The sequence below is a fragment of the Ambystoma mexicanum genome, chromosome 2p (genome assembly GCF_040938575.1).
Source record: "Ambystoma mexicanum isolate Mex_15411 chromosome 2p, UKY_AmexF1_1, whole genome shotgun sequence".
Lineage (NCBI taxonomy): Eukaryota > Metazoa > Chordata > Amphibia > Caudata > Ambystomatidae > Ambystoma > Ambystoma mexicanum.
In genome coordinates, this window is record NC_090923.1 from 1,112,587,779 (window position 1) to 1,112,614,619 (window position 26,841).

General features: G+C 46.0%; 1 protein-coding gene across 1 annotated transcript in view; it reads left to right on the top strand.

Moving 5' to 3' along the window:
* Positions 1-26,841, top strand: part of GPR137 (G protein-coupled receptor 137) — a 613,721-nt gene that overhangs the window by 67,706 nt on the left and 519,174 nt on the right. The window lies entirely within an intron of this gene.

The following is a 26,841-nucleotide window of genomic DNA, read 5'->3' on the forward strand; positions in this document are numbered from 1 at the left end:
GAAGCAGATGAGCTGGAGCTGGACACAGTGAGCGTTACGCTGCAGGAGTGCAGAATAACGTGAAGCGTGGATTCCAGTTCGGGCGTGGCTTATATAGCCAGCCACACCTGAAGATTCGACCACATCCAAAACACTAGTCTGCATGCTTCAGTTCATGGAACTGAGCTGCAGGAAGGACCTCCATGTTGGATTAAGGCCCAAAGTGGGCTTGCCTTATTCTTTTTTTTTTAATAAGATATTTTATTATTTTAAACAACAATCACAAACCCAAAATGAGGACTAGCATGTCCGTTCATAGGCAAGTAACAGTAAATGTGGTACCAATCAGCAAAGGACTTTCACGTAAACATATTTACTTGTTGTTCAAAGTCTCACAGGCTACACCAGGGGGTCCTATGGCAACCCCTCTTCCCACCTCCCCCATATTTTGGCAGCTTTGGTAGGTCAGCCCCTCCCATTGTAGACCCTGCGTTTCCAACATAGCACACGTGTCCATATCTATTACCCATTGGTCTAGTGTCTGGGACTCTGGGGCTCCCCATTTCTGCGCAATGTTTTGTTTCATCAGCCCCGCTGCCATGGTTAGAAACAGTCTTTCCCATTCATTAATATCACTCACGTTCAAGTTCATTACAACAGACATTCCAAAAGATTTGGATCCGGGGGCATGCCCACAGGATGTGTATGAAAGTCCCCTCTTCCTCTCCACATCGGAGACAGTTCGGGTTTGGGGCCCGCTTCCAACTATATAAAGTCGTCCTGGGGTAATATATCCGATGTAAGATTTTTATCTGTACTAGACAGAGTCTGGAGGAGATAGCAACCTCCTGAGGATGCATCAGCACCTGGATCCAGTCTTCTGGGTCTATCTCTCCTGCATCTTTTTCCCATTTGGCCTTCAAACTAATCAGTTCAGGAGTGGCAAAGGACTATATAGCAGTGTACAGAATGGACGTGCATTTGGTGTGAATGTGGGCTGGTATCATATTGCGTTCTATAGGTGTGTAGTCAGGGACGGTGGCATCTGCTGGTACGTGGGTTTTCAAGGCATGGACCAGCTGTATGTAATGGTATCGCTCGGTGGTTGGGATTTGGAATTTTAGTTGTAAGGCGTTAAACGAGGCCAGTTTCCCATCCACAAGGATATCCCCCACTCTCAGAATCCCCGCCCCTATCCATCTGGGCCATGGCTTGAGTTTCCCTAACTCGGTCAAGTTACTATTTTGCCATAGAGGCTGTGAAGCAGTTATTTTTTTTTCCACCCTACAAAATTATGGGCTTGCCTCCAAACAGTGGTAATGTGTCCTGCGGTTGTGGGCGAAAGGGGTCTCGGGGGAGGTTGGTATGTCAGGCGAAGAGGGTCAGTGTCACTCATAGCAGCGATTTCAGCCGTTATATGCGGTAGTTCCCGGTCACCATAGAGTAAGTCATTGACCACTGCTAGCTGTGAAGCCCAATAATATGTTTGGAGGCGGGGAGATCGATCTTTGGAGCGTGGTTAACGCAATGCAGGGTTGACTTCCACCCCATATGAGTTCCCCAAGAAGAGTCTCTACCCTGTCAAATTCAGAGTCTGGGATCTTGAGCGGAGCATTCTGCAAGACGTATAGGAACCTTGGGAGGGTCATCATTTTAAAGAGTGCGGCTCTGCCCATAAGTGTCAGAGGGAGAAGTTTCCAGTGATGAACATCGCTGACGAACCGATCAGCGATCAGTTGGAGGTTGTGTGTGGCATAACTAGTCAGTATCCGAATTCCCAGATATCGAAAGCCCTGCCGCTCCACTCGGTACAGGCAATCCTGGGGGGCTGTTTGCACTCCACCCTTTACCGGAAAAAAGACAGATTTCCCCCAATTAATTTTCAGTCTGCTAAACTCACCAAATCGGATGAGCATCTGCATCACTATGGGCAGGTGCACGCTGGGTCCCTTAGATATACTAGGAGATTGTCTGCATATAAAGACATTTGGTCTTCGTGTCCCTCCGGCCATCTAAATCCCGTCCAAGCTGCGCTGTGGCAAAGCCACAGAGCAAGTGGCTCAATCGCTAGGGCGAAGAGGAGGGGTAAAAGGGGGCATCCCTGTCACGTACCTCTAACGAGAGGAAAAGGCCGAGAGGGCCACCCGTTCACCCTGACCTCCGCCTGGATATTTGTATAGAGTAGCTCTACCCAACCCAGAAAAGTGTCTCCAAACCCCATGCGTCGCATAATTTCCCACAAGCTGTCCCAGCGGATCGATTCGAATGCCTTTTCGAGATCAATTGCCAATAGGGCAAGTGGCTTGCCTTATTCTTGATAATGAGCCTGGCGCCAAAGGCTCCAGGACTGTCTCCATGTCTGCTGTTGCTGGGTTTTTAAGACCCTTCGAGTCGCTCTGGGTGGCTGTAGCCTCACTGCTGCCAGGGGGCTGTTGCAACTGAGGGGGTCAGGGATAGGGGTCATGACCGCACCCCCCCAAGCCCCCTCTCACGGTATCCCTTCCGACTGGCCCAGGTTTGGTTGGATGATTCCGATGAAAACGTTTAACCAGGCATGGTGCAGGGAGATGCCCGCTAGGCTCCCATGTCCTGTCCTGAGGGGCATACCCTTTTCAGTCCACTAAATAATATAACTTGGACTTGGTGATTTTTGATTCTAGGATGCCTTTAACTTCGAATTCAGGCTCTCCATTAACCAATGCCGGCTTTGGTGGTGTCTTAATCTGGGTTCCCGGTTGAACAGGCTTTAGAAGTGAGACGTGGTACACAGGATGGATCAGCATGTTTGATGGTAAAGCTAGTTTTACCGCCACAGGGTTTAGGATAGCCTTGATGGTATAAGGTCCTAGGTACCTGGGACGAAATGTTCGAGATCCTCTTATGGGCATGTGTCGAGACGCTAACCAGACTTCGGGCCTCATTACGAGTAGCCCGGTAAAAACGGGTTCATTACCAGCATGCCGGTAAGAGCGGGTCCGTGCTTGTATGAACCCGCTAATAGCGGGTGATTATGAGTGCGCGAGCACGCGTGAACCCCCATGCCGGTAATGGAAATACCGGCATGCTGTTAAAGGCCCTCCAACCCCCGATAGCGGCATCGCGGTACCCACCGATACCGGCACCGCCTAGGAGCAACCTCTAAATACCGGCCCGGTAATACCACCATGCTAATACCGGGTTCGCAGAACCAGACCTGGAAATAACATCATCGCGCAGGAACTGGAAATGGGCCGGCGGCCATCTTTAAAAACACTATCCATTGCCATACTCCCTAACCACCAGTCGATACTTGGAGAGCACAGTGGCAATCCATAGAGAATGTCAAAGGCTACCAGGAAGACCACCCCCCGGCTGCGGAAACAGCGTTACTCAGACGCAGAGCTGACCATGTTAGCGGACACTCTAGCTGCACATGCAGACATAATCCAATCCCACGACAAGAAGCGGGAAGTGCAGCAACAAAAGAGGCAAATCTGGCAGGAGGTAGCCCACAAGGTATCAGCCGTAGGTACCATCCCGCGCAGTGTGAGGGACTGCAGGAAGCGGTGGGATGACCTCCGGTTGAGGGTACGCAATATCATGGCCAGCAATCGGAGGGAGGCCATGGCCACAGGCGGGGGTGCCCACCCCCCTGCCAAATTGATGCCCTGGGAAGAGACGGCTAGCAGATTCATCAGTCCTGAGTCCATCGAGGGATTATGCGAGATGGAGACGGGTGCAGCATCAACCGCGGAAGGAGGTGAGTGACCCTGCAGATCCCTGTAGGGGAGACCATGACGTAGACAAGTGAAGTGGTAGAGAGTCTAGGCAAGGCAATGCATGTCCCAACACCCACATGACCATATCCAAGTCCAGATGGCGGGCCAAACGCTGCCACACTGAAATGCATGCTGAGTGCCAATCCCATAACCAACACACAGCCAACACACCTGGACCTTGCCCATGTGATACATCACACAAACCCAAAATCAACGGCATGCCACCTGCCATGCAGTGAATGCTAACATGTCCCCTCTGAATACCCTGTGTGACACACCTGTAAGACATGAATGCATGATTAAATGAATAATGAACAGCACCATCTTATGCCTCTGCCATGTCACACCATCACTGATGCCCTGCATCTCTTCTACCCCCCCAGGCACAGATGAGGAAGAAGCAACCCAGGAGACCACCGCGAGGGCATCCACCTCACACCCTAAGAAGAGGGCAACCACCACCACCTCTGCTGGAGGCAAACAGGCCACTGCCAGTGTGCCTGTGCAAGCTGGGACACAGCCAGCAACACCTGCTGCCAGTGTGCCTGACACACTACTGACCCAGCAGGCCACACCCACACCTGTCCAAGGGGAGTCCCTGGAAGCACCCGCCTCCACTAGGGAAGAACTTGATGCCAGTGTGGAGCCTGAGGGAGACACCGGGGTGACATGCCTGGCCACCATGAGCCCCGTGCCCACCCCCTCGCCCCAACACCTGCAGTCACCCACCTGCAGTGAAGCTGATCCCTGCCTCTGTGGCTGTGACCTACCCACCACTGAGGAGTACAGTCCCCAAAAAATTCCGTCCACGTGACCTCACAACCCACCACTCCAGCCCCCTCCAAAACCCTGGAGACACGATTGTCGATGGTGGAGGCCCAACAGGAGGCCATGTTAGACCTACTCCACCAGTAGATAGCGGACGGGGAGGAAACCAGGCGGGGTATTGCCACAGCAATTGCGAGGACCACAGCGGCCATCGAAGCCAGCAAAGCCGCTGTTAATGCATCGTCTCGGCTAATGAGAGAATGCCTGGGGGCGGTGACACAGGTACTGACTTCAATGCTGCTTCATATGCAGCTGCCACAGCTTGCAGGAGGTGTGGAACCTGCCAGCGACTCACCTACTACCTCCACACCAGCTTCATCTGTCCCCAACAGCCCAGCGTGCCAGACATGTAGGAGTGCAAGGCACACTGAAATGCCGCCTCCGGATAGGAAGAAGTCCCGGAAGTAGTGTGGGGGACAATGGGAGTGGGACACAAGGTTGGGGGTGATGGGGTGCATCTTGTGGAGTCTATTGGGGGTATTTTTGTTTGTTGGGGGGGTCTGGGAGTTTGTTGGGAGGGTTTGGGAGGGGGGGTGGTCACATTTTTGCTGTTGTAAATAATACACACATTGTGATAAGAAAAATCCATGGCTGGACATTGTTATTTTCGTGTGCATCCATTTAATGTGTTACGGTGTTCAGTGCCCAACTCCCAACAATCCCTGTGTGCATGTCCACATTGGCCCAGTGTCTGACTGACACATGTCTTTCATAGTGCCTGTGGGTCAGGAGTATTTGTGATTCTGTGCTTGGCGTACAGCATGGCCATCCCATACATCATGTACTAGCAGGGGGGCTACTTCACCTCTGTCTCCATCCTCATCATCCTCACCCGGGGCATGCATGTCAATGTCAGGTGGCAGTGGTACATTTCTCCGGACGCACATGTTGTGCAGCATGACACAGGCCATGGTGATCTTCGCCACCTTCTCAGGCCTTTATAGGAGTGCCCCACCAGACCTGCTGAGGCAGTGGAACCGCGCCTTCAACAGGCCAAAGGTCTACTCAATCACAACACGGGTACAGGTGTACACACGATTGTACTCCTCTTCATGGCTGTTCTGCGGGTTCCGCACAGGGGTAAGTAGCCACGGCCTCAAGGGATATCCTCCATCACCTGCAAGCAGATACAAATAGGTGTGTGTCACTCTGAACTGCCACCTTCAGGGAGCACAGTCACGGCAGCAGGTATTTGGTGTGGGCATGCACATGTCCTTGTACGCATGCAAATGTGTCACCTAGATGCAATCTATACTGTCATGAAGTGTGATAGTCTGGATGGCGTTCAATAGATGATGCAGGGTGTAATCATGCATGCTGAGGCAGATGTGCTGTGGTAGTGCAACAATGTTTAGCCTCCAATTCATGCTGTTCATTCTTCACTGTGCATGGTCACACTGACCACATTGCCACAGTTGCCATTCTGTTCATTCATGCATTGCTTGCCATCACCATGGTGGCCTGGTTGTGCCTCTTACTTGTTGTCATTGATATGCATAATTTGTGAAATGTGGCCCAGTGATATGTCATGTTCCATTTGGCCGGTTCAGGTCAGGAATGTTTAGCTCTGCATGCATTCTCCAAACACCGGCAATGGCCACCCAGGTGGAGTATGCCCCCCCTGTTGCATCCCTACACATCAGTACCCCAAAGCACTGCCATGGGACAGTTGTGCAACTCACCAAGCAGCCAGGCACGTGGACCAGCATGTCGCTCCATGTGATGGGGTAGCGTGGAGTTACGCAGTACCATGGCATCATGTGTTGCTCCAGGAAACCGGGCGCAGCAATGTGTGATGATCTTGCTGGAGTCACATACCATTTGCACATTGATGGAGTGGTATTTTTTGCGATTGCGGTACACCGCCTCTATGGCATGGGGGACTACCAATTCCACATGGATGCAGTCGAGGGCACCAACACAATTGGGCATGCCTGCCAGTGCATGGAAGCCTACTTTGGTGTCGGCTATCTCCTGGGCAGTCCGTGGTAGGGATATGTGGGTGCTTGAGTGCTTCAGGAGGGCATCCAGCACTTGGTTCAATATGCGTGAAAATAGTGGCTGTGAAATGCCATGCAGCTGCCCCACTGTGTGTTGGTAGGTGCTTGTGGCCAGGAAGTGGAGCACAGACACCACCTTTAGTAGCGGGGGGGTGGCAGTGCGTATTTCAATGAGGCTGGCAATGTCGTTCTGTATCATGTCCACTATGGCGGTGATGGTGTCACGGTCCAACCGGTACAGGTTGTGGATCTGCTCAGGGGTTAGGTTAAAAGGGCTGGGTCTGGTGCGAGGGATTGGTGGTTGCCTACGAGGCACTGCTGCCTGCGCTGGTGGTAATTGCTGGGCCTGCCTCACCCTCCTTCTCCTCCTGCGTCTCCTCTGTGCTGCCTGTTGTTGCTGCTGTAGTTGTTGTTGCTGCTGTAGTTGTTGTTGTTGCTGTAGTTGTTGTTGCTGTTGTTGCTGTAGTTGTAGCAGTATGGGCATGTCCTCCAGTGCCATTATTGCAACAGCTAGTGGTAGCATTTTGGTGTTGGAAGGGGTATGGTGTGTGGGTGTGCTCATTTTATACTGGCCCAGCCTCCATTGAATCCCTGTGGGGATTGTGTGCACCTATGGCAGTTGCCTTGTACCCTGATTGCTGTCTGCGGGTGGTCCGCGATGCCTGTATGGCTGGGATCGTGCAGCCCATGATTACCGGCTTCGCGATGCCGGTATTTGCATGTCCGCGTGGGTTGGGATGTCCCCCTATTACCGGCATGCCGGTATTTGCTCCAGGAAGGGGCGCGTGTCCGCGCCTGTGCCGCTATTAGCAGCACTCTTATTTAGGGTGCTGCTAATACTGGGTTTGCGGGTCGGAATACACTGGAGCAGTAAACAATGCCGGTATTAACATACCGGCATCATTTTTGCCTTACCGCCAACCTTGTAATGAGGCCTTTCATCTCCAACTTAGTAGGTTGGGGCACTTCGTCGGTGTTGGTCAGCAAACTTTTTCTGTCTTTCTTTGGCTTGAATTAAGTGTTCTGCCACCTTCTTGAAAGTCTGAGTGAAAGTTGTATGTAAAGTTTTTACTGCTGGCATTTCCAAAGTTGTAGGGACGTGCATGGTATAGAACGGACTCTGTCCTGTACTGGAGTGTAACAAATTGTTGTAGGCATATTCGGCTATCCATAGCACATCCTTCCAGCCTTCTTCAACCTGATGTAACATGCACCTTACGTTTTGCTCTAATGTCTGATTCGTCCGCTCTGTTTGACTATCAGTTTGTGGATGGTTACTGGTGGATAGACGGATATCAATTTGGGCCATTGCACAACTTATCCTCCAGAAATTAGACACAAACTGACTGCCTTGGTCTGAAATCAGGATGGAGGGAAATCTGTCTAGTCGCACGATTTGTTCCAAGAATACCTTCGCCAGGCTGGATGCATTTGGTAGAACTTTAAGTGGTATGAAATGGGCCATTTTTTAAAAGAAGTCCACGACCACTAAAATAGTGTTGAATCCTTGGCAGGGAGGTAGGTCGGTGATGAAATCAAGGGAGAGAGTGTGCCAGGGTGCAGGCGGAACCTCCAAGGGCTGAAGAAGGCCCGGAAGTCTTTGCTTCAGGGATTTATTCTGTGCACAAATGCCACATGATAGAATAAACTGTGTGATGTCCTTTCGCAAGGTTGGCCACCAATAATATCTCTTCACCTTGGCTAAAGTTTTGGCAATCTCAGGGTGTCCTTCCATCAGAGAGTCATGATAACCTGAGATGACTTGTTCTTGTAATGCCTTATTTGGTAGATATAAACGTTCCCTGAAATACGGGAGTTGATCCTTGATTGTGCGATGTTCACCTTGAGCGGCCCAATCCTGTAATGACTCAGTGTTCATTAGGAGCTGAATTTCCTTATGAAGTTCGTCCTGGGACAATGTGGCGGTAAGACCAAGTAGTCTGTCTCCCGGAATGATGGCCACAGGGTCTGGGGTTGAGTAAGCATTTTCATCAACTCCCATGCGAGATAAGGCATCTGCCTTACCATTCTGAACCCCCGGGTCGATAGGTGATTATGTAATCATACTCCGCAAAAAACAAAGCCCACCTGAGTTGGTGAGATGATTGAGCTTTTGCCGACTTGAGGTTTTGTAGGTTCCGATGGTCGGTGATTACAGTGATGGTATGTCTGGCGCCCAAGAGGTAATGTCAATAATCCTTAAAGGCTGCCTTAATCGCTAGGAGTTCTTTGTCCGTTATTGCGTAATTAAGTTCAGGTGTGGAAAACGTATGCGACCAAAAGACCACCGGATGTAATTTGCGGTTCAGGGATCACTTTTGGGAAAGAACTGCCCCCATTGCCATGCTGGAGGCATCTGTTTCTACTATATACAGGAGGTCTGGGCGAGGGTGTCGTAAAACTGGGGCTGAGGTATACCTCCTCTTAAGTTCTTGAAAGGCCTTTTCTGCCTCCTCAGTCCATTGAAAATGCTTGTTTTTCTTTCGTAACATAGAAGTGATCGGGTGTACAATCTGTGAGAAACCCGGAATGAAATGACGGTAAAAGTTCACAAAACCGAGCATACCCTGGACACCTTTTACTGAAGACAGGGACGGCTAATTAAGAATGGAATCTGCCTTGTGCATATCCATCCGGACGCCTCTGGTAGTGAGGATGAAACCCAAGAACTCGACTTCAGTAACATGGAAGGAGCATTTCTCAAGTTTAGCATGTAGCTGGTGCTGACAGAGTTTTGCAAGGACAGAGCGTACGTGCCCAACATGATCTTGTTTGGAAGAGGAATACACCAAGATGTCATCAATGTACACTAGGGCACATACGTTGATCAACTCTCGCAGTACATCGTTCATGAAGTACTGGAATGCGGCGGGAGCGTTGCATAGCCCGAAGGGCATCACTTGATATTCGTAAAGTCCATATTTGGTACAAAAGGCGGCCTTCCATTCGTTTCCTTTCTTTACCCGTACGAGATGGTATGCTCCCCTGAGGTCCAATTTGGGCATCTTTGACTTGGTCCAGCAGTTCCGGGATCAGGGGTAGAGGGTAGCGTTTTTTTACTGTTACTTGGTTTAGTGTGCGGTAATCGATGCACGTTCTCAAGTCTCCCTCCTTCTTGGGTACGAAGGATAAAGGTGACGCAGCTGGGGATTTAGACGGGCGGTTGAACCTGTTTGCCAGATATTGGTCCAGGTATGATTTCAGATGGAGGTTTTCAGGTTCCGTGAGTGCGTAAATGCAACTACATAGAATTTGCGCTCTGGGTACAAGGTCGATCTGACAGTCATATGGCCTGTGAGGGGGTAAGGTATTAGCCTGCTCCTTCTGGAAAACAACTTGGAAGTTTTGGTATTCGCTTGGTAGCGTACTTGTTATACCTAGAACCACTGCCTCTTTAACTTGAGCTGGCATTAACGGATCAGACATTGGCACTTTTACTTGGTAGCAGGCATGAGCACAGTCATTGGAGAAAGTCAATTTCTTTGTACGCCAGTCGATGCTAGGATTGTGAGCCACCAACCACGGCATCCCCAGAATCACCCGGAACTGAAGGGCCTTGATTAGGTCAAAGGCTATGGCTTCCCGATGTCCATCCTGGCACAGAAGGATTAATTCCGCTGTGCGTTGAGTTACTGGACCCGAAGCTATCTCTGTGCCGTCGACGGTGGTAACCTTTTCAGTTGTCATTTTCTGACAGAGGGGAAGCCCCATCCTTGTTGCCAGGCCTTGGTCTCTGTAGTTACCAATGGCTCCGCTGTCTATATAAGCCTCCACGGCATGCATCCGAGACGGTTGTTGGTGACTGATCAGAATCACAGGCAGCGCAAAGTGCGAGTTCTGTGGTGCTTCCTTTTCGCTCGACAAACGGACCTCTACGCTTGCCGGGCCTGGAAGTTCTCCGACTCATGTTCTCCCCCTTCCTTTTCAGCAGCACCGACCAGTCTCTTAGGAGGCTTCACTGGGCATTCCCTAAGGAAATGACCGGACTTCCCACAGTACAGGCATAGTTGTTGCTGCCTTCTTTTGTCTCTTTCGCCCTTGGTCAATGGACTGCGTACCCCTCCGATTTGCATGGGTTCTGAAGTGTTTTCTGAAGCATGTGGAATATACTCCTTGGGATGTGCATACACAGTACAATGATCTGTTCTGGCCCGATCTGTCTTTCGATCTTGCAGCCTGTGGTCGAGCTGCACAACGAGGTTGATGAATTCAGCACAGTCTTTTGGTGGGTTTACCACCTGGGCTAGGACGTCTTTCAATTCCCCCCGTAACCCTTGATGGAATAACATGGTTCTTTTCTCCTCCGGCCACCAAGTTTCAACTATGAGTCTGTTAAAGGTGGCGATATACGTTAATAAATCTTGGCTGCCCTGGCGAAGTGACAGAAGTTCGTTATCCAGAGCTTGGCCCTGGGTGTGTCGGGCAAACAGCTTTTCCATTTCCTGTTGGAACCCCCCGAAATCTCGCAAGTGTGGATAATCCTGTTTCACCAACGGTACAGACCAATCTGCGGCTCTGCCACTCAGGTATGACAGAACAAAGGCAACCGGTGACTGATCATTCGGAAGATCATCATCTGATCATCAGGTTCTGCAGAGAAAATGGAGGCAGCACTGGTTCATGAAGACTGCATATCTCTTTGGGTATCTCTTTGGGTCCCCGGTGAAACGCTCGGTGGCGCCAAAGGAACCGCCCTGGGGAGGACCAGTTGCACAGGATTGACAGATATGGCAGAAAGCGACGGAACAGTTCCTGGCAATGAGCCTGACCGGCCTGTGCTTGGAGTAGTTGCCTAGCTAAATCATTGGTACGATCCTTGGCGACTATCAACTCCCTTCTAAGAGCGTTGGCTTCCTGCCAGGCGGAGTGTACTTCAGCTTGTAATTCCCCCAATAACTGGGCTAGTTGATCAGTATCAGCTGTTTCCATGACGCCCAGGTGGATATTTTAAGGAGGGCTTTGCGTTCTGTTACGCTCACCTGATATCCACCGGGACGCCACCTGATACTGGATGGGAGGCTGTGCGCTGTCCTGGACCCCTTTCTGCTTGTTTGTATGTTGGCTGGTGGACAGGTCCTTATTTTCTTGTGTGTTAAGCTCTCCATCCTGCGTCTTAGTGCAGGGGCGTATGTTGTGGGCGTTCTGAGGGCCTAGTTGCTTCACTGGTCCTGTGCCCTTGTATCGGGTCCAGTCCGGCTGTGACACCGACTTGTTTAATGTGCTCAGGTGAGACTTTCAGTCTTTATTCCCTCTCCTGTCTTCTTTCCTTCCCTGTGCTTTTCGGTGTTCCTTTTGCTCTTAATGTCTCTTTCTGTCTTCCACAGGGATTTTTGCTGTTGCGGAGCCGCAGCGCCGGATGGTTAAGGCTGAGGTATGTAGTTTAGCGTGAAGCGCAGCGCTGCTCAATGCGAGCCAGATGCTAACCTGTATTCCTTTCTCTCCTTCACACAGGAGGCGGCACGCTGATGATCAGGAATGCAGTTAGTTCGGTGACCGGGTATGCAGATAAGTGATTAATGGTGTTTTGCTTGTTTCTCCATCACCATTGCAGAACTATTTCCGCTTCAATGGAGAATTCTTCCAACAAATACATGGCACGGCCATGGGAGCCACCCTAGCCCCAAGTTTAGCAAACCTCTACCTGGAAGCTTTTGAAATCAATAAAATTATGCATATATCCAACCCCTTTTTGAAACATGTGCGTACTTGGCGAAGATATATTGACGATATTCTCGTGATATGGAATGGTCCGGTAACAGCACTTGAAGAATTCCTCAACTGGATCAATACTCAAGACAGATACTTACAGTTCACTTCTAACTACAGTACCAAGAAATTGGAATTTCTAGACATAACCATCCTGGTGGACGCCATTGAAAAATGCATCTTTGTGAAACCATATAATAAACCTACAGATAAGAATTCTTTACTACACTACCACAGCTCACACCCCAAACATGTAAGGGACAACCTCCCCCTGGGCCAATTTCTGAGGCTTAAAAGAAATAGCTCTAAGAAAGAAGACTTTACCGAAGAAGCAAGAAAGATGGAAGCCAAGTTACTCGAAAGAGGATACCCCAAAAAAGTAGTTAGGAAGGCACTCAAACGTGCCAATAATAACAATCGTGACTCCCTATTGGAGTACAAAGAACACTCAGAAACCAAAAAAGATCTGAAATTAATTTTCGGAAACACTTTCAGCAATATGTCTAATGGCATTAAGAAAATCATCCTGAAAAATTGGCCCACGTTGGAAAAGGTAGATATACCGGTCCCAAGACCAGTTGTTGCGTTCAAACGTAGTAAAAACCTAAAAGAGCAAGTCACAAGGAATGACGTGACACTAAAACCACAATCAACAATGAGTCTAACTGAACAATGGGGACTCCCTAAAGTTGTGGGACATCATCCGTGCGGCCAGTGCGTGCATTGCAAATACACTAAAAAGAGCACAGAAGTAGACATAGGCTTGAAATCCAAATGGAAACAAGAAGCCACACAAACTGCAACTCGACTTTTGTAATTTATGCATTATGGTGCCCCTGCAACAAAATGTATATCGGCAAAACGGACCGAAAAGTGACAATACGCATTGGTGAACACAGAAGCTGCCTTAAAAGCCGGACCAGAAACGCACCAATGTTGATCATTGGGTGGAATATCAACACTCTCCTGAAGATATAAGATGGACGGTAATTTATAAACTAACATCAAGTAAGACATCAATAAAGCCAGCACAAACCTTTTGAGGAAGGAACAACAACTGATCTTCATAACTAGAAGTTCTGTGACTGGTCTTAATGAAAAAATTGACTGGAACTTATGAATACACACATTCTTCCTACTTCACACAACATGTAAAACTACAGAGCTCAATGGATGTAATAATCCACACAGCAGTATCGTCCGGATTGTAGTCTTCCGTAACATCATTAAAGTTTACCTCCTATTTCTTAACCGTTTACCACAGTGGAAGCGTGGATGTATAAAAGAAGTGACCGTTCAACTAAAACTACAACTTAACAGGAAAACATGGAAGCATTGCCGACGCATAATAGAAGTGATCACTCTTTCAGAACTACAAAATAGATACATCGTTCCCAAAACTGACGCTCCAACTGCACGACACGCACAACGCTGAGATACGTACGCATTAACGTATAAGAATCATGTGACTCTGCGCACGACACAACAACGGAAATGGAAGCACCGATGGCGGAGCGCGGATGACAACGCGATCACGGTAAGATTGCAAACTAGGGGGAGACGAGATAAAACCTTTTCAGAATTGTTCTTGGATTCAGTTACCTAGGGAAAGGCATAGTTAACTCAAGCCCTTCTTACTTTGCATAGATAAGGAAGTTTCTAACCGAGAATACAATGAAGTGTACTTTTCAAAGTCCTGCGCAGGACCGAGCGGGCTACTTAAACTTCCTACTCGAATCGCCTTCGGCTCGTTAAGAAATACCTCCATCGCACACCAGCGATAGAAAAGTATGCCACATTCCCGCACTTTACGAGCGTTTTCAAAATCCCGCACTAATGCTAATCGGCATGAGGTAGCAGAGTATAACAAAGGGTTTTTCTTCACCTACCTTGTCCTTACCTACTGATATTTTTGCACTATACAGGCAAGGAATGACCACATGTAGTTCACCAGCGAATTAGTACCAGATCATACTACACTACGGGACGAATAATCCTGGGCGGTTCCGTACCTATTGCGATACGAGATAAACACGTTTGTGCTAATTCAGATGACATCAAACTGACCGCTTGGTCCCTTGCAAGAAGAATGGTAAACATTGCAATCTACTAATAACAGCAATTGCTGAAATTCACACATGAAAGGACTCCATAAGAGGTAAAATGTACGCTTACCCTTATGTCTTCACAGCGAATATCAGCCGTTTCCATATAGTCAGATGTTTAATTCCAGTGACACAAGATATAGGACCGAGCAACTCATGAGACGATACCAAGGAGGGCCTCTGGACCAATTAACCTTCTTCTTCCTAAGTAAGGTGCGAACCAGACAGATAATTTAGACATGCATGGACGACTGTATAGTTTGAATATTCTATCGGACTCACCCCCTGTCACCATTTTAGAGGGTGGAATGATTTTGGGTTTTAGGTCCACTCCTGTTCAGAGTGGACGACAACACGAAATGTTACTGTCACCTCTTAACCACTGCAGTGGTATACTCGCCAGTTAGGGTTTGAGCATTACCTGTAGAGACCAGTATTATGACTAGGTCAGTTTTAAATGTTTATCCAACTCTATTTACAGAGAATGGATAATCGGGGCATCCTTTACTTATACCCTGATCTGTTCCCTTTTTAGGTATGAAGTCCCTTTCACTGTCGGACTCCAAAGGATTCATGGACCACGCACAGGACTAGTAAAGCTTGGACAACCTATGCGCATGAACTGTACACAAAGCTTATTCACATGTTACTTGTGTCTTTTCTCTAAATCTGTTGAAACCTGCAAATTCAATTGTGGATGTAATTAGAAAAAGTGTAACCTGTTAATTAAATTGATTAGGTCTTAATTGACGTGGTAGACGGCAGACTACCCCTGATGAATTTCTGTTTAACATATTTACACAAACGATCAGAAAGAAACATGCTGGGAATGTGAGAGTATGAGTATGCCTGAATTGAGATTGGAATGAATGTAGTGTGGAAATAAGTTCAGTTTGGTGGTATCTACACAACACTACCGCTGAGTGACCCTAATTTGGATCACTTCTGGTTCACAAACAATTTGGTATTAATTACTTTCCCCATTTTTGTTTGGTGTTCACTCTGTTGCTTTACTTGTTAATTGCGTTTACACTTTTTTTGAGATATTGTAGTTTTTCATGATTTGTTGACTTTGTGAACACATTTTTAATTGTGCTAATTGAAAAGATTTAAATAAATGACTTATATTTTTGTAAATACGTTTTGAATCTGTTTTGAATAATTACAGCTTGATGCTCTAGAGAGTGGGACAAATACCCAGAAGGGAACATATATAGCCCCGTAGCACTTTGTGTTTCTTGTTCAAGGCTTCGCCTATATTATTGAGGACGATCTATGAAAAGGGCCGATAATCCTCTTACCTCCTTTAAAGTGTTTTTTGCAATTCTTTTGCTCGCCAATCGATTCTAGGATTGTGAGCTACCAACCATGCAATTCCCAAAATCAACCTGAACTGTGGTGCCTTAATGAGGTCGAAAACGATAGATTCTTGGTCTCCATCCTGGCACAGAAGTGTTAAAGCTGCATTGCATTGGGATACTGGACCAGAAGCTATTTCCGTGCCGTCGACAGTGGTAACAGTGTCAGTGGTTGATTTAGGGCGTAACGGAAGCCCCATCTTTGCCGCAAGATCCTGGTCGATGTAATTCCCAACGGCTCCACTGTCAATGTACGCTCTTACTGCGTGCATCCGAGGAGGTTGTTGGTGATTGATCAAGACCCACAAAATGGGAGGTCTGTAGTTCACTTTCTTCGCTCGACAAGTGGACCCCTACACTTGCCGGGCTGGGGAGTTTTTTCGATTCCTTGATAGTATCTTCCTTGTCCGTGGCCTCTACCGTCCTCCTCGGTGGCTTCACAGGGCACTCTTTAAGGAAATGACCTGACCTTCCACAGTACAGACATAACTGCTGCCGGCTCCTTTTATCCTTTTCCGCTTTAGTCAAGGGGGATCTGACCCCCCCCCCCGATTTGCATTGGTTGTCCTGAACCTTCTGTTGTGCGGGCAATATTGTCCTTTGAACGCACATACATAGGGCGAGGGTCCGGTCTGGTTCGATCTGCTCTTCGGCCCTGCAACCTATGATCCAGTTGAACAACAAGGTCAATGAATTCTGAGCCATCTTTCGGGGGGTTCACTACTTGTGCGAGAATATCCTTGAGCTCCCCCTGCAAACCCCGATGAAATAACGTGGTTCTCTTCTCCACTGGCCATTCTGCTTCAACTACGAGTTTATTGAATGTGGCTATGTATGTTAATAGGTCTTGATTTCCTTGGCGTAGGGACAGAAGTTCGTTGTCTAATGCCTGCCCATGAGTACGACGGGCGAACAGCTTTTCCATCTCCTGCTGAAAGCCCCTGAAATCAGGCAGCAAAGGATTGTCTTGGGCCACAAAGGGTACAGACCAGTCCGCAGTGCTACCACTCAGGTAGGATAGCACAAAAGCGACCCGTGATTGGTCATTCGGAAAGGCCCCTGCTCTGCAAAGGAAGTGCAGGCGGCACTGGTTCATGAACATTGCAAACCTCTTGGGATCCCCCATAAATCGTTCGGTCGGGGCCAAGGGAACTGCCCCAGGAAGGGTTATCTGAACAGGATTGGCTGATGGTGTTGGCATCGAGGGCACGCTTCCCGGCAATGGTGCATGCCCTGCTTGTGACTGGAGAAATTGCCGGCTTAAATCATCAGTGCGTTCTTTGGCTACTATCAGCTCTCTCCTCGGGGTGATGGTCTCCTGCCTGGCTGCATGTACTTCGGAACATAGCTGCCCCAACATGTGGGCTAACTGGTCGGTTTCTGACGTTTCCATGACGCCCAGGTGGATTTTGATGTGAGGCTTTGTGTTCTGTAATGCTCACTTGGTATCCATAGGGACGTCACTCAGCCTGTTCTGACCTCTTACGACCTCAAACCCTTCCCTGGACTCTACTGGACTGGAGACTGGGCCTTGTTTTCTTGGAAAGTGTGCTCTCCATCCTGCTTTCAGCGCAGGGGTGCGTTGTTTGATGCAGGCTTGTTGCTGCCTAGTTACTTCACTGGCAAGAGTCTGACAGGTAAGTATAATGAGTCTTTTGAACAGTTCTCTAACTTCGTTCCTTTCCTTCCTTAGATGATGGCCAACGTCCGGGGATGTGACGTGCTGCTGAGATGAGTAGCGCTGAAGGTGAGTGAGAGCGTGATGCGCGATGCAACCCTTTCGTATTTGTATTGAACTGAGTTCTTTTTCTGTGTCTTTTAGGTGCCGCGACGTTTTCAGCGTGGATGCCGGTTATGAAGAAGAAATGCGGTAAGCGCGGTATGCTGTGCCTCTAGATGTTTCCAAGCTAATCTGGAGTGTCTTGTCCCTCTTGCAGATGGATGAGAAGTTCTGGAGACAGAGTTCCCTCAGAGCGGCTGGGATTCAGGTAAGCGTTTGAAGCTCGTACAGTCTTTAAAAATAAACGAAGATTTGCTGAATGCTTAATAATGCCTTTTTTCTGTTCTTTTCCCTTTTCCTTAGGAAGCGGCGTGCCGGGATGGGAATGACACCGCCGAGGATGCCCGCAGAATAGAAGAAGCGATGAATGATGGGCAGAAGCACCGCAAGGTAAGGCTGTTCCCAACGGTGTTCTTGTTCTTGCAGGAGCTGAGCGCAGAAGAAAGATGCAGGCCTACTGGATACCGATCCGAACACGGTGAGTGTCACGCTGCAGGTGCAGAAAACACAAAGCATGTTTCTCAGCCTGGGCGTGGCTTAAATAGTCTCTGGGTATTCCAGGCGTCTCTGGGCTGAACCACACCCAAAAGACTAGACTGCACATGCAGTTCTGGGAACCAAAATATGTGGGGGCATCCATCTTGTCCCCATCAATGCACTACAAGTCCAATCCCCAATGTTATCCTATGGGAGTGAGTGAGTCTGGTGCCACAAGGGCCAGGTCTGACTTCAAGTGGGTCTTTGGAGGGATGGAGAGGCCCTTGAGGGCATTGTAGGTGGTTGTGGCCTGGCTCCAGCGTGACATCTTGGAGGGCTGGGGACATGAGGGGCAGGAATCATGACAAATACATGGCGTAATTTGATTAAAGAAGACATGGTTAGCTCCCACAGGACACCGCTCCTGGATACATCGGGCGAGGGAGCTGTTCTTTGTAGTCATGAAGGCAGCACCCTAGCGGCTGATACTATCTCTGAAACCCTGAAAAATAAAAATCATAAGGGGTCAGGCAAAGGGTGTACCTTTGAGAATAACAAACAACCAAAGGGGGGCCTACTTAAGTTTTTCCCAATAAAAAAAGTAAATGAGTCAGTGGGTAAGTTGGTTGGTGCCCTGGCTGGGCCAGGTATTCTGCTGGAAAGGGGGGTGGAAACTCTGCCTAATAATTCCCCAGGAAAGACAACTGTTGTTAACTCACCGAAAGTAAAAGTATCTAGCAAGGCGGATGTTATTACAATCGTTACGCCGATGAAATTTGTGGATCTGTCAGAAATCTCCTCAGCAGGAAAAGAACTCTAGTCCTCAGGACGAAGTGACCTTGAAGACTGGAATGCTGCCTAACTGTTACACCTCGCTGTGCACCTCATCCCAGAAGACGGGCTCATACATCAAAGGGCTCGCGCATACCTGTTTCCCTTCCTTATGGTGTGCGGGGCTTCATTCCCCTGTTCATTTTGCGATGGAGGTTATGGCGGGGAATCTAACGGACTACATTTCCCATGCCGCTCCGCTGCACTGTCATGTGCCCTGCTCCTCCAATCAACATGCTCTGACGTCTTGCTTTCGGTTTTGATAAATGTAGCATTTTCATTCAGCTCGCCGCTTCTGAATGAAGTTGCGATCACCTTTGAAGTTACGTCTTCATCATCCTTTTGATCTCTCGGTATTCCGGACCTTTGCCTGCCTAACGGACCGTCTTGTTTGCTGCTCTTGTCACCTCTGTCAGGTTAGTGTACCAGGACTCTTATCTTGCTTTCACGGATTGCCTTGCTGAATGACTTTGTACTCCTGCGGCCCGCCCGTTAACAGGACCATTTTCCTTCCTTCATTGATTGATTTGCCTAACGTTTTGTCTCGGCTATTGCCAGCCTGTAATAAGAAAACTGTCCGTCTATTTTTGGGTTGCTTTCTTCTTTGCAACATTTTTCTCAGATGCTGCTCAGCTGCTATTGGGCATCCCAGCTTATACCCAGCACTTTGTAACGGCACTGGCTCCTGCCGACCTAGCCCAGGACACCACATCTAACAGTGCCTTAACCGATTTTTGTGAAAACTACCATCTGGGGATCCATTGATATTGCTACCACTTCTGAACCATAAGATATTGGGACATCCTTTACCTCTCTCCAACAAGTGGATGCTGCGCAGGGTGTGCACCAACCCGGACCTAGTGCGCTCCTCGTGCCGTTCGGGTTAGAACCCTCACTAACCTTCCTGTTTATTATTTTATCCTGTTGTTTTGTTCACCCTTGGATTAATCCCAATACTATTAGTGGTAAGGAATGTTTAATTTCTATTCCAATCCATCTTAAAGTGCCCAGAACAGCCCTGATATTGATATCTGTTTTTTAGGTAGGAAATCTGTGCCTTGGTAGCAAGATAGAAAATCAGGTATAATCCATAGCAGTTTGACTATTTATATCTGTATATTTGTCGCATAAAACTCATCCCTTCTTCTTTATTTTGCAGCTGGTATTTCGTGGCGGTGTGTTCTCCCCGCTCTTTTGAGTGATCAGGCTCTTTGTACTGTTTACTCAGTAGAGGGTCATATCATTTTAAAGATCTTTTACCCTCACAGAGAGGAGGCTCGGTTGGAGGCCCCATCCGAGCTCTTCAATCAAAGCCCTGTGAATACCAGACCCGGTTGCATACCTTTGCTCATCCTAGTCAGTGAGTAACACTAACTGTCTCAGGACAAGTACGACTAAAGCTGCTCTACCTATAAGGTCGTATAGGAAGATGGGATCCCTTGATCCAAAAAGGTATGAACAAAACAGGGGCCCAAATAAATCCGATCTAGGAGAGGGAACTGACTCTTTTATTGAAGATATAATAAGAGGAAGAGTAGCAAGGCAATTGATGGTTGACAGTTCTGAAAAAGCTCAAGTGATTTCTCCAGTTAGTGGGATAAAAGAAACAGAAAAGCAATCACAAGTGGAAGGTTTTTCCGAAACAAAAAGTGTCCTTCAGTCAAGGGACCTCTTCTGTACAGGTTAGAGGTGAAACAGAAAGTTTTGAATTTAATGGACAAGCTGCTACTCTTCAAACTGATTCAGTTAAAAATATAGAGGGTGAGAGGTGTGAAAAGCGTATTGGGAGTAATTGGAATGACCCATTTGAAAACACTGATATGAGTAGCAAACAACAACATATCTGGGATCAGGCAATGGGTCAAAACGTTTCTGACAGTAAAAACTTTGAAACTGAAGGGAGATCTGTCTCATATAAAATGGTTCAGAATAGTGACTTGAAAAAGGTCCAATGGAGACAACCATGCCATTTAGATTATCCCATTATCTTGTTGTATTATCTTTTTGACTATGGGGGGGCCAGAATCCCTAAATAGGACGCGAATTCTAGCCTTATTAGATGTGATTCCTGCTCTGAGAACTGTGTCTTCGGCAGTCATAAAGTGTGTAGACGTCATACACCCAGAACGGTATGGTCATGTTCGGCTGGTATTTAACACAAGGTTAGTGTACAAGACATTCTTACAGCAGACAGAGGTGTTTAATAAAATGGGCTATGATATACTATTGTTTTACCCAGGTCATACAAGAGTGGAAACTAAAAATACTGCTCCCGAGAGAAGGGAAGTTATCACGGAGGGTGGAAGGCCCCCAGTATCCAATAACTCTCTGGGCACAGGTGAGGATGTAACAAGCTGGCGTTGGCTAGCATTGATACTTAGAGAGACTATTCATCAACTGAAAGACTTGAAGGCAAAATTTTAACAGTTGTGTAATCTCGATTTTGTCATGAGATGTAAGAGGGTATGCTCATTTGGGAAATTCTGCCAAACTGTGTGCTCAACTGGTGAGATATTAACTTTTGTGTTTTCAGGAGACTTGGATGACATGCTCATATGCACTGGGTGAATATGACTGCTATCATGAATTGGCCACACATGGCCCTTTAGGGCGCCCGGCTGGGGGCCTTTTAACAGCTGTTAAGATTAATAGGACCATAAGGTGGTTAAATGCACCAACATTGTTGAAGGTATACTTGCTCTGAAGATTGATGTCTACACTTTGAAACATACTGTTCACTTACTGTTGTTACATGTTTATTGGTCCCCAAAGAATAACCTGCAACTAGCTCTGGGACTTCTGAATGATTTTATTTTGGAAGAAATGACAAGTTGTATTGGACTACAGGTAATAGTCGCAGATGATCTAAATGTTCATATTGAAAGTGTCAGTGTCTCCCGTTCTTCACAGAAAGAGGAAGAGAATCTTGGACTAAAGTGTTCATAAGGAAAATGGGTTCTTCCATTGATAGACAGTCCCAGGGGTGGAAAGAAATGGGAGCAGAAGGGACAGTGGCAACATTTCTTTGAAATCTGGGGTTTGTCGGCTAGAGAAATGGAAAGCTCCAATTGTAGAATTCCAACATGGTCAGACGGCCTGAGATTGTCAGTAATAGATTACATTTTTAAGTCTAAACTTTTGTCCGATATGGTTTCCTCTTTCAGAACATTGACTACCAGGCTGAGTGACCATAGTATGTTGGAATTAACTTGGGATGATTTAGGGGAAAGTTGGGACATCAGTTATTGTAAAAAAGTTACTTTCTATGTTAACCAAACAAAAACAAGGTTATATTGGTGCCCGTGGAACATAATGAAAGAAAAGAAACTTTTTGAGAGACAAATTGCAAAAACCGCAATAATGGAAAAACGAGTGTTGTTTTCGCAGAGTGAATTTGGTCTGTATACAGATAGACTAATTGGAATCATAGCTAGTAAATTAGCAACTAAGCATAATTTGGGAGCTAAGCAGAGACATTGCTATGATAACCAATTTAGAGGGAAAAAAATTTAACATAATAGGGCGGTAAGACGCCTGAAAAATTCAGGTCTAAATAGACTAGTAATTATAGCTGAGATAAAGAAAATAATGCAAAAGTGTAAATATTGGATGTAAAATCATAGGATACATGGTTTACAAGTTGGTGGCCATCAAAGACAGCTCAAGTAGAAACTTTTGGCTACTGATAAATAAGTTAGAGTCAAGCCAAAGTGTTTCCCAAACAAATTCCATATCTGAAGAATTATGGCGGGTCATTTTAACTAGTGCAAATCCAAAAAGTTAGAAGTCTACCTTGATGCTGCCCTGGGACATTAAACTTACGGTGGATGACATTGAGAACCAAATAAAATGTGCCAGCTCCTCTCGTGCTGCGGGACCTAATAACTTATCAAACGCATTAATGAAGGGGAATAGTGGACTTTGGGCTAAAGCTCTCTCATTTCTGTTTGAAGATATCATAACTACAAAAACAGTACCTTCCTCCTGGCACTTCTCCTATATTATCCCCATCTATAAACAGGGTGATAAAAAACAACCTAAGAATTATCGCCCAGTTGCGATTTTGGACGCTGATTCCAAAATGTTTGCAGGGCTTATTCTAAACAAAATTAAGGAATGGGGCGACGTAAATAATATTTTGTCACCACAGCAGTTCGGCTTCAGGAAGCAAGTAGGAACAGATGCAGGGGGTCTTTTACTGACAGTTCTACAGCAAAGGGCTTGGAGTTCTGTGTCAACTCCAATATATTTGGTGGCGATTGACCTTTCCATGGCCTTTGACTTGGTGGACCGGGATATTTTATGGCAAACATTAAAATCATTGGGGATACCGGGTAATATGCTATCTATTGTAATACATCTTCATATGGACTCTCAGGTGCAGGTGCGTTTGAACACCGAGGGTATGGTGACAGCCCTGATAAAAATGTATAATGGTTTAAAACAGGGGTGCATATTTGCCCTGACGCTATTTAACCTTTATGTGTCAGATGCTGGTGATTACATGGATGGGGTTTCATTTGTACCACCTCAAATCGGTCGGAGGAAGGTAGCTTGGTGTTCTTACGCCGATTACTTTCTTCTTTTTCAATTTCACTCCAAAGGGTCTGCAATACATAAGAACAGCCTTTAGTTCCTATGTGGCATTGAATCGGGTCAGAATAAATGCGAGTAAGACAGTTATTATGAAACTATCTAATTGTAGACTTGTGAGGCGTTATTCGTGGTTTATAAATGGGGAAAAGCTAGTAGTAAAGAACTCAATGAAGTATTTATTTAGGTTTCCCCATTTATGATAAATTTAAGAAATGTGAATACCAGGAGCATTTGCAGCAGAAAATATCTGTCCAAATTATTCAAATGAAGAAGGTGGAACAAAGGTATGGAAGGTATTCTATGATTCCATTAATACAGTTTTATAACCTGAAGGTCATTCCAAAGATTACTTATGGCCTGGAATTATTCCCAGAAAGCATTACTATGGACATCAAGAGGATTGAAGCCAAAATTTGGTAAACCATAATGTTTTGGTTTCCACAATCTGTTCCGATTGAGGCAATAAGGCATGATGTTGGACTGCTTTCGTTGGGATATCATGTCCTATGACGTCAATTGTCTCTGTAAAGAAAGTTGGTTGTTGATTCAGGGAATAATCCGTATAGAATATTGGGGGAGGGTTTAAGGATGAGTCATATACAGGTTGAAGCACTATTAAAGTTGCAGACACTGTGTATAAAAGTGCTAGAAACCTCAGGACTTACCTGTGAAAACCTCATAGAAAACCCAGTATGGGTAAACAAGTTAGTACAATTGGCAGATTGGACTGGGACGCTGGATAAAGTAGCCTCTTTGACATTATTTGCTCACCTGGTTACTTACGAAAAGAAGTTGGCTGTTGTGGAAACTTACCTGTTTAGATTCCCTAATAAATGGTGGCGAAATGCCTATTTGAGATTCCGCTTCAATGTATGTTTGACAGGGGAAATAATGGAAATAAGATCAATGAAAAGGGCTCCTGTGACATTGAATGGGCATTTTGTTTGTAGGTTCTGTCAAGAAAAAGAGGTGAAAGTAACACTTGCACATTTACTCTTATACTGTAAGGTACTACTCCCAGATCGTATTCATGTTTTTAAAAAGTTTGTTCCAACTTTAGAATGGGTAAACTCAGAAGCACTATGGTGGAACATGTTGCATGGACCATCTGTGTCAATGAAAATTGCAGTAGTTTACTTTCTGTCTCAAATATGTGGTGTTGTATCATTTGGTTATCATCGAAGCAACTCGTCATACGTGACTCAGTGTGAAAAACTGTTGTAAAATTGGAATTGTAAAGCAACTTTCTGAAATAGGCTAAGGGGCCGTTTAAAATGAAATGCTGAAAAAAGTAATGAAAAGGGCACTGAAAATGCCTCTGTATAGAGTGTGCAAATTATATTACTAAGTGCTACTTTTAATTTTTATTGCTTTAGGAAATATTTTATGCATTATGATATAATTAGGGCCTGATGAAAAGTTTTATTTTTGTAAAGGTTTGCTTTGCTAACCGTAATCAAAAAATAAAAAATAAAAATTAGTAGGTACACCACAAATGACATCACTGATGGTGTCACTAATGACATACATGATATCACTGGTTTGATCAATTACTTTTTGAAATATGACAACTCGGTTTTGTTAAATAACATGCCACACCTATCCAGTTGCATCCATTTTTTGTAACAATATTACAACAAACATGTGAAATGCAGAAGAGAAAACGTACTTGCACTTCACAATAAATAATGAAAAAAGTGAATGAAACCGGTGAAGGGACAACACAAACAGAAGCATTAACAGAAGTAACAGGAATTCTGGTATATCGCCATTGGGATACACCTTCTGTCACCTAGTACAAATAACCATTGTCTCAGGAGGATAGCTCAGCGGCAACATGCTCGCCTTGGAAGCAAGACGACATGGAGCAAAACAGGTTCGATCCCCGGGTCAGCGCTTAGAAACCTCAGGGGATTAAGCGCGTTATAAATAACCTATCATAACCTATCATCAGGGGAACCCATGCATTTCAACCAGATAGAAGAGTAATTGATCTCGATTAAGATGGGAAAGGATATAGTTATTTTGTATTTCTTACAACAATTGTAAACCTTGATAAAGCCGATCCGGCGATACACTAGGCACGTGCAGCATTGTCGGGTTCATTGTAAAGACACACTATAGGACACATTGAAGGTTATGGTTGATTGTCAAGACACACTATACGATAAATTCAAGGTTATTGTTGATTATAAAAATACACCAGAGGATTTATTCAAAGTTATAAAGAATATTTAAGGTTTCTTGATTTTATGTTGGCCTAATCGATGGTAATTTACAATACAATGATTTACTGTTGAATTTATATATGTCTAGTGTGAAAAAGTGAGTAGAAGTGAGTAGAAAAAAAGTATTTTAAACTTGTTTACCCTTTAGGCTCCCGCAAGGAGAAAATTATTACAGCTATGTTGTAAGCAGCTAAATTGGTACTAGGAGCAATGTGGTGGAAATGTGATGCACTCTACATAAATATTTGGTAGAGCAAATTATAGCATTTCATCGCCTTGGGAAATCTCTCTATGGACCTGAACAAAAATCTAAGTACATTCACCGCTAAATGGAAGCCACTACTTCCTTTGTTAACATTGGATTGGTAATTATATCTGAAGATGTAATGCGTCCTTGCGGGATTGGGGGGTGGCACTAGTGGTTGGGGGAGGCAAATGTAGTTTATCACAACATCCCCCAATAGCTACTCTATGTTATTTCTTTGACTGTTTAAAAAAATGTATAAAGTGCATTTGAATAAGTGTCTTACACATGATGAGTCTCCTGACCGCTCTGGCAAATGCACACCTTTCTTCATATTGTGGGGCACTGCAAGGTGATTATGTCCAAGAGCTCATTGAGACAGAGGAGGTACTTCATTCCGTTTCAAGGTTGGTTGGCCAAAAGCACAGTACTTCCCTCCTGTAAGTCAGTACCTATTGCATGCATTTGTTGAGCATTGCTTTATCATTGATTCGCATTTTCGCTTCTTTCAGCTGATGTGTTTTTAGGTATTTCTCTTGGATCTATGTGACCACTGAGAAAAGAAAACTCTGCAAAAATGTTGATTACTTTTTCTCCTTGTATTCTGTGCATTTATATGTGGGGGAGACCACCCCGCAGCTCTACCCCGATACTCCCCTTACCTAATTTATTACCCTAACCCTCCCCCCAAATTTAATTTAAGCAAAAACTGGAAAAAAGTTCACAATTTTTGCATTCAGAATTTTAGTAGTCTCAGTAAGCGTGTGATACCTTTCTCTGCTGACTCTTAAATCCACACACAAGGAATTGGCATGTGCCTGCAAAGGTAATATTGAGGAAAAAAGCGTGTTGCTACAGGGAACGAGTTAGTGATATCTCTGAATCTGTCCACTTAGAGCTCCTGACCTAAACCGACCCCTTAATTGTTTGTGCTGGATTTATGGACCATGC